Source organism: Ovis canadensis, chromosome 19 (assembly GCF_042477335.2).
Source record: "Ovis canadensis isolate MfBH-ARS-UI-01 breed Bighorn chromosome 19, ARS-UI_OviCan_v2, whole genome shotgun sequence".
In the NCBI taxonomy this organism is placed as follows: Eukaryota; Metazoa; Chordata; class Mammalia; order Artiodactyla; family Bovidae; genus Ovis; species Ovis canadensis.
The window spans coordinates 41,637,405-41,644,370 of record NC_091263.1 but is presented as its reverse complement, the minus strand read 5'-3'; the positions used below and the strand labels follow the sequence as shown (position 1 = coordinate 41,644,370).

Here is a 6,966-nt window from a genome sequence, read left to right as displayed (position 1 = left end):
GGTGAAGGACAAGTAAGCCTGGTGTCCTTCAGTTCATGTAGTCAGGAAGAGCCGGACATGACTTGGCAACTGAACTACAATTGAATTGACTATTTGCTCACTAGTAACTAGAATGCATTTACTAAGATGCTCAATCATTTCTTCAGTCCTAAGAGTACAATCTCCAATTCATAATCATCAGGGAACATCTATGGAAAATTTCTGGCTTGAGTTTATTTTGTGAAAATTTAAATAAGGCCTAAGGAAAATCTAAAAGTTGCTTTGAGTTCCCTCAGCATGGTGATGGGAGTTAAGGGGTTCTCTTGATAGAAATATACTTTTCATAAAGATTTTTTATGATTATATATAATTATCTTAAACAAAATAGACAGTATTTAATACACATTATTTGAGGATAATGAGAGGCAATAAGTAGAGGGAGTGGAAACATTATGTTTTTGCATATTTAGTTGTTATTTATTCATAAGTTGCTCGCTGTCCCACTTTTCAACTAGTTATAAAGAAAAAAAGAAGCCATAAACTGTCACATAAAAATATCAATGGTTAAAACTGTACAAAGAAAATTGTATTACTCTTTCAAAGGTGGTTTGCCTCTGCAAATACAATGTGTAAAGGGGGAGATATTTTCATTTAAACAAAGCATCTCTGGACAGCGGTAGATGAAAGAGATATATTTGGATGTATGCTATCCTTCAAATCAAACGCTATAGGGCAGTTTCTGTTATGCTTATAATGAGTATCCTGGTTGCATATTAAAATGAAACTTCTAAGTGGGTTCTGGTTGCAGATGATATAGAGTAAGGATACTCCACCCTGTGTCTCCTACCAGAAGTAACTGTAAAACCTGGAAAGAATGCATGAATCAGTTATTTGCAGTCTCTTAAAAGTAAATATATTTAGGAAACAACCCAAATTTCCATCAGTGGATAGTGGATAAATATACATACTATGGAATATTATTCAGCCTTAAGAAGGAAGAAAATTCTGACAACTTATGGTATAACACAAATTAAGCTTGAAGACATTAGGCTTAGTGAAATTAACCAGTCATAAAAGACAAATGCTTTATGAATCTTTTTAAATAAATCATCTAGAATGATCAAATTCATAGAGACAGAAAGTAGGGGAGGGAGAATGGGGAATTATTCTTAAATGGGTTCAGAATTCCAGTTTGCAAGGTGAAAGGTGTTCTAGAGATGGATGATTTCTATGATTTGACAATTCAAATGCACTTAATACTATGGTGAAAGTGAAAGTCACCCAGTAATGTCCGACTCTTTGTGACTCCTTAGACTATACAGTCCATGGAATTCTCCAGGCCAGAATACTGAAGCGGGTAGCCTTTCACTTTTCCAGGGAATCTTCTCAACCCAGGGATCAAACCCAGGTCTCCTGCATTGCAGTCGGGTTTTTTACCAGCTGAGCCCAAGGTACTGTACATTTAATTCTGGTTATGACGATATTAGACTGAATTGTGTCTCCCGACCACATTCACATGTTGAAGTTTTAATCACATGTTTATACCTTAAATAAAGGTATAAAACACATATTTATACCTTAAAATATGACTGTATTTGGTGATAGAGTATTTTAAAACTGTGTTTGAGGTTTAACAAGGTCAATACGACAGCAAATTTGGAAAACTCAGCAGTGGCCACAGGACTAAAAAAGGTCAGTTTTCATTACAATCCCAAAGAAAGGCAATGCCAAAGAATGCTCATACTACCACACAATGGCACTCATCTCACACGCTAGTAAACTAATGCTCAAAATTCTCCAAGTTAGGCTTCAGCAATATGTGAACCATGAACTTCGATATGTTCAAGGTGGTTTTAGAAAAGGCAGAGGAACCAGAGATCAAATTGCCAACATCCGCTGGATCATCGAAAAAGCAACAGAGTTCCAGAAAAGCATCTATTTCTTCTTTATTGACTATGCTAAAGCCTTTGACTGTGTGGATCCAATAAACTGTGGAAAATTCTGAAAGAGATGGGATTCCTGGACCACTTGACCTGCCTCTTGAGAAACCAGTATGCAGGTCAGGAAGCAGCACTTAGAACTGGACTTGGAACATCGGATTGGTTCCAAATAGGAAAAGGAGAAGATCAAGGCTGTATATTGTCACCCTGCTTATTTAACTTATATGCAGAGTATATCATGAGAAAAGCTGGGCTGGAAGAAACGCTGGGCTGGAAGAAGCACAAGCTGGAATCAAGATTGCCGGGAGAAATATCAATAACCTCAGATATGCAGATGACACCACCCTTATGGCAGAAAGTGAAGAGGAACTAAAAAGCCTGTTGATGAAAGTGAAAGAGGAGAGTGAAAAATTTGGCTTAAAGCTCAACATTCAGAAAACTAAGGATCATGGCATCTGGTCCCATCACTTTATGGAAAATAGATGGGGAAATGGTGGAAACAGTGTCAGACTTTATTTTTTGGGCTCCAAAATCACTGCAGATATTGACTGCAGCCATGAAATTAAAAGATGCTTATTCCTTGGAAGGAAAGTTATGACCACCCTAGAGAGCATACTAAAAAGCAGAGACATTACTTTGCCAACAAAGTTCTGTCTAGTCAAGGCTATGGTTTTTCCTGTGGTCATGTATGGATGTGAGAGTTGGACTAGAAAGAAAGCTGAGCACCGAAAAATGGATGCTTTTGAACTGTGGTTTTGGTGAAGACTCTTGAGAGTCCCTTGGACTGCAAGGAGATGCAACCAGTCCATTCTAAAGGAGATCATTCCTAAGGAGATCAGTCCTGGGTGTTCTTTGGAAGGAATGATGCTAAAGCTGAAACTCCAGTACTTTGGCCACCTCATGCGAAGAGTTGACTCACTGGAAGAGACTCTGATGCCTGGAGGGTTTGGGGGCAGGAGGAGAAGGGGACGGCAGAGAATGAGATGGCTGGATGGTATCACGGACTCGATGGACACGAGTTTTGTGAACTCTGGGAGTTGTTGATGGACAGGGAGGCCTGGTGTGCTGCAATTCATGGGGTCACAAAGAGTCGGACACGACTGAGCAACTGAACTGAACTGCAAGTCATTAGAGTGGAACCCTCTCAGAAGAACTGGTGTCCTTCTAAGAACAGAAAGAAATTCTAGACATGTGCACATACAGAGAAAAGTTACATTAATACCAGATATCAAAATATATCTTAAAAAACTGAAAAGATGACAGGAAAGGTTAAAATCAGTTCAGTTGAGTTCAGTCACTCAGTCATGTTTGACTCTTTGCGACTCCATGAATCGCAGCATGCCAGGCCTCCCTGTCCATCACCATCTCCTGGAGTTCACTCAGACTCAAATCCATCGAGTCAGTGATGTCATCCAGCCATCTCATCCTCGGTCGTCCCCTTCTCCTCCTGCTCCCAATCCCTCCCAGCATCAGAGTCTTTTCCAATGAGTCCACTCTTCGCACGTGGTGGCCAAAGTACTGGAGCCTCAGCTTTAGCATCATTCCTTCCAAAGAAATCCCAGGGCTGATCTCCTTCAGAATGGACTGGTTGGATCTCCTTGCAGTCCAAGGGACTCTCAAGAGTCTTCTCCAACACCACAGTTCAAAAGCATCAATTCTTCGGTGCTCAGCCTTCTTCACAGTCCAACTCTCACACCCATACATGACTACAGGAAAAACCATAGCCTTGACTAGACGGACCTTAGTTGGCAAAGTAATATCTCTGCTTTTGAATATGCTATCTAGGTTGGTCATAACTTTTCTTCCAAGGAGTAAGTGTCTTTTAATTTCATGGCTGCAGTCACCATCTGCAGTGATTTTGGAGCCCCCCAAAATAAAGTCTGACACTGATTCTACTGTTTCCCCATCTATTTGCCATGAAGTGATGGGACCGGATGCCATGATCTTCGTTTTCTGAATGTTGAGCTTTAAGCCAACTTTTTTGCTCTCCTCTTTCACTTTCATCAAGAGGCTTTTTAGCTCCTCTTCACTTTCTGCCATAAGTGTGGTGTCATTTGCATATCTGAGGTCATCTGCATATATGAGGTTATTGATATTTCTCCTGACAATCTTGATTCCAGCTTGTGTTTCTTCCAGTCCAGCGTTTCTCATGATGTACTCTGCATAGAAGTTAAATAAGCAGGGTGACAATATACAGCCTTGCCATACTCCTTTTCCTATTTTGAACCAGTCTGTTGTTCCATGTCCAGGTCCAACTGTTGCTTCCTGACCTCCATACAGATTTCTCAAGAGGCAGGTCAGGTGATCTGGTTTTCCCAGCTCTTTCAGAATTTTCCACAGTTTATTGTGATCCATACAGTCAAAGGCTTTGGCATAGTCAATAAAGCAGAAATAGATGTTTTCTGCAACTATCTTGCTTTTTCCACAATCCAGTGGATGTTGGCAATTTTATCTCTGGTTCCTCTGCCTTTTCTAAAACCAGCTTGAACATCAGGAAGTTCACTGTTCACGTATGACTGTGGCTCAGATTATGAACTCCTTATTACCAAATTCAGACTTAAATTGAAGAAAGTAGGGAAAACCGCTAGACCATTCAGGTATGACCTAAATCAAATCCCTTATGATTATACAGTGGAGTGAGAAATAGATTTAAGGGCCTAGATCTGATAGATAGAGTGCCCGATGAACTATGGAATGAAGTTCATGACATTGTACAGGAGACAGGGATCAAGACCATCTCCATGGAATAGAAATGCAAAAAAGCAAAATGGCTGTCTGGGGAGCCTTACAGATAGCTGTGAAAAGAAGAGAAGTGAAAAGCAAAGGAGAAAAGGAAAGATATAAGCATCTGAATGCAGAATTCCAAAGAATAGCAAGAAGAGATAAGAAAACCTTCTTCAGGGATGAATGCAAAAGAAATAGAGGAAAAGAATAGAATGGGAAAGACTAGAGATCTCTTCAAGAAAATTAGAGATACCAAGGGAACATTTCATGCAAAGATGGGCTCGATAAAGGACAGAAATGGTATGGACCTAACAGAAGCAGAAGATATTAAGAAGAGGTGGCAAGAATACACAGAAGAACTGTACAAAAAGGATCTTCAAGACCTGGATAATCATGATGGTGTGATCACTCATCTAGACAGACATCCTGGAATGTGAAGTCAAGTGGGCCTTAGAAAGCATCACTACGAACAAATCTAGTGGAGGTGATGGCATTCCAGTTGAGTTATTTCGAATCCTGAAAGATGATGCTGTCAAAGTGCTGCACTCAATATGCCAGCAAATTTGGAAAACTCAGCAGTGGCCACAGTACTGGAAAAGGTCAGTTTTCTTTCCAATCCCAAAGAAAGACAATGCCAAACATTAAAATAGGGAGACAGAAACAGAGACATTGAAAACAAATACTGGTAGCTGCTGCTGCTGCTGCTGCTGCTGCTGCTGCTAAGTTGCTTCAGTCGTCTCTGACTCTGTGCAACTCCATAGACGGCAGCCCACCAGGCTCCCCTGTCCCTGGGACTCCTCAGGCAAGAACACTGGAGTGGGCTGACATTTCCTTCTCCAATGCATGAAAGTGAAAAGTGAAAGTGAAGTTACTCAGTCGTGTCCGACTCCTAGCAACCCAATGGACTGCAGCTTACCAGGCTCCTTCGTCCGTGGGATTTTCCAGGCAAGAGTACAGGAGTGGTTAGATCCAAATACATCAGTAATTACATAATCTGTAAATGTTCTAAACACAAAAATTAAAAGTCTCATAATATATAAAACACTTGACCTAAGTATATTTTGGGGCTTCCCTGATGGCTCAGATGGTAAAAAAATCTGCCTGCAATGTGGCAGACACGGATTAAATCCCTGGGTGGGGAAAAACCCCTGGAGAATTCCATTGACAGAGAAGCCTGGTTGGTTATAATCCATGGGGTTACAAAAAGTTGGACACAAATAAGCAACTGAGCAAATATCCACACACTTTTAATATTAACTTTTATATTTTTTGAGAGCCGTGTTTTTAAAAATATAGGACACTTCATGAATTTACATGTCATTTCTGCTCAGGGACTATGCTCATCTCTGTATCATTCCAGTTTCAGCATAGCTGCCAGTGAGCATTCTTATAATAATGCTCTTATTTGCTTTTATTTTACTAAATTAGAGGGCTTGTTGAGGCAGAGATGATATCTGACTTATTTATAATTGTTTTTCCTAGGCTTGTACATTAAATATTTGTTGAATGAGTAGTGAAGCTTTATAGAATTTAACTGTTCACTTGTTACTCAGAGAATTTGACATATGGTTGTCCATTGGTTTTCAGTTACTTACGTTAGAGGCAAGCCTGAGAGTATCAGTTATATGCTTGAAGGGAGACTGAATTGGACCCAGTTTTTTTACCGCGGATTCCTCTGTTTCCAGCTACTTACTAAGCCAACAATTACCATCTTTATCCCAAGTCAGAGTTCTTTCTGATCTAATAATTGTGTGATCTCTTTTTCAGGAAGGGCTTTATACAATGCTCACTTAATATTATAATATTCCACTCTCCATGGTTTCCTGTATTTTGATCAACCAAATATTCCATCTAGCACATGTATCCATAAGAAGGTAGCTCCTCAATTGTAGCAGAAATAAATTTGGCACATAATAAAAAATGCTGGCACACAGGTTAACTGGTGTGTCATAGCGCAGCAAAACAGCACAGTATTTATTTTAAAAATACATTAAATTTTTTTATATATACAGCAACATCTAAAGAGGTCTAAAGAGCATTCTGAAACTTCATTGTTTTGATATTTTAGACTCTACTAACAGATTTGTCAGAATTAATTTACAATTTTAGGATCTGCTTTTATATTTCTGTAAGAGGACATGTAATTTAGTTTTAAAAGTAAAATTATAGACAAAGCATAGACTTAATCTTGACTCATTATTGAAGATGTAAATACAAACAACAAATGGCTTCTGATTATAGTACAATAAATATCTCAAGTTTAGTATCACCTAATAATATAAAATCTGTCTTTTATATCCTAGATTAAGTGGGATAGATGATT

The 6,966-nt window shown here is 39.2% G+C and overlaps 1 pseudogene; it reads right to left on the bottom strand.

Annotated features, from left to right (window-relative positions):
• Positions 1 to 5,929: 5,929 nt before the first annotated feature.
• Positions 5,930 to 6,028, bottom strand: LOC138424951 (U6 spliceosomal RNA; annotated as a pseudogene).
• Between the last annotated feature and the right edge of the window lie 938 nt (positions 6,029 to 6,966).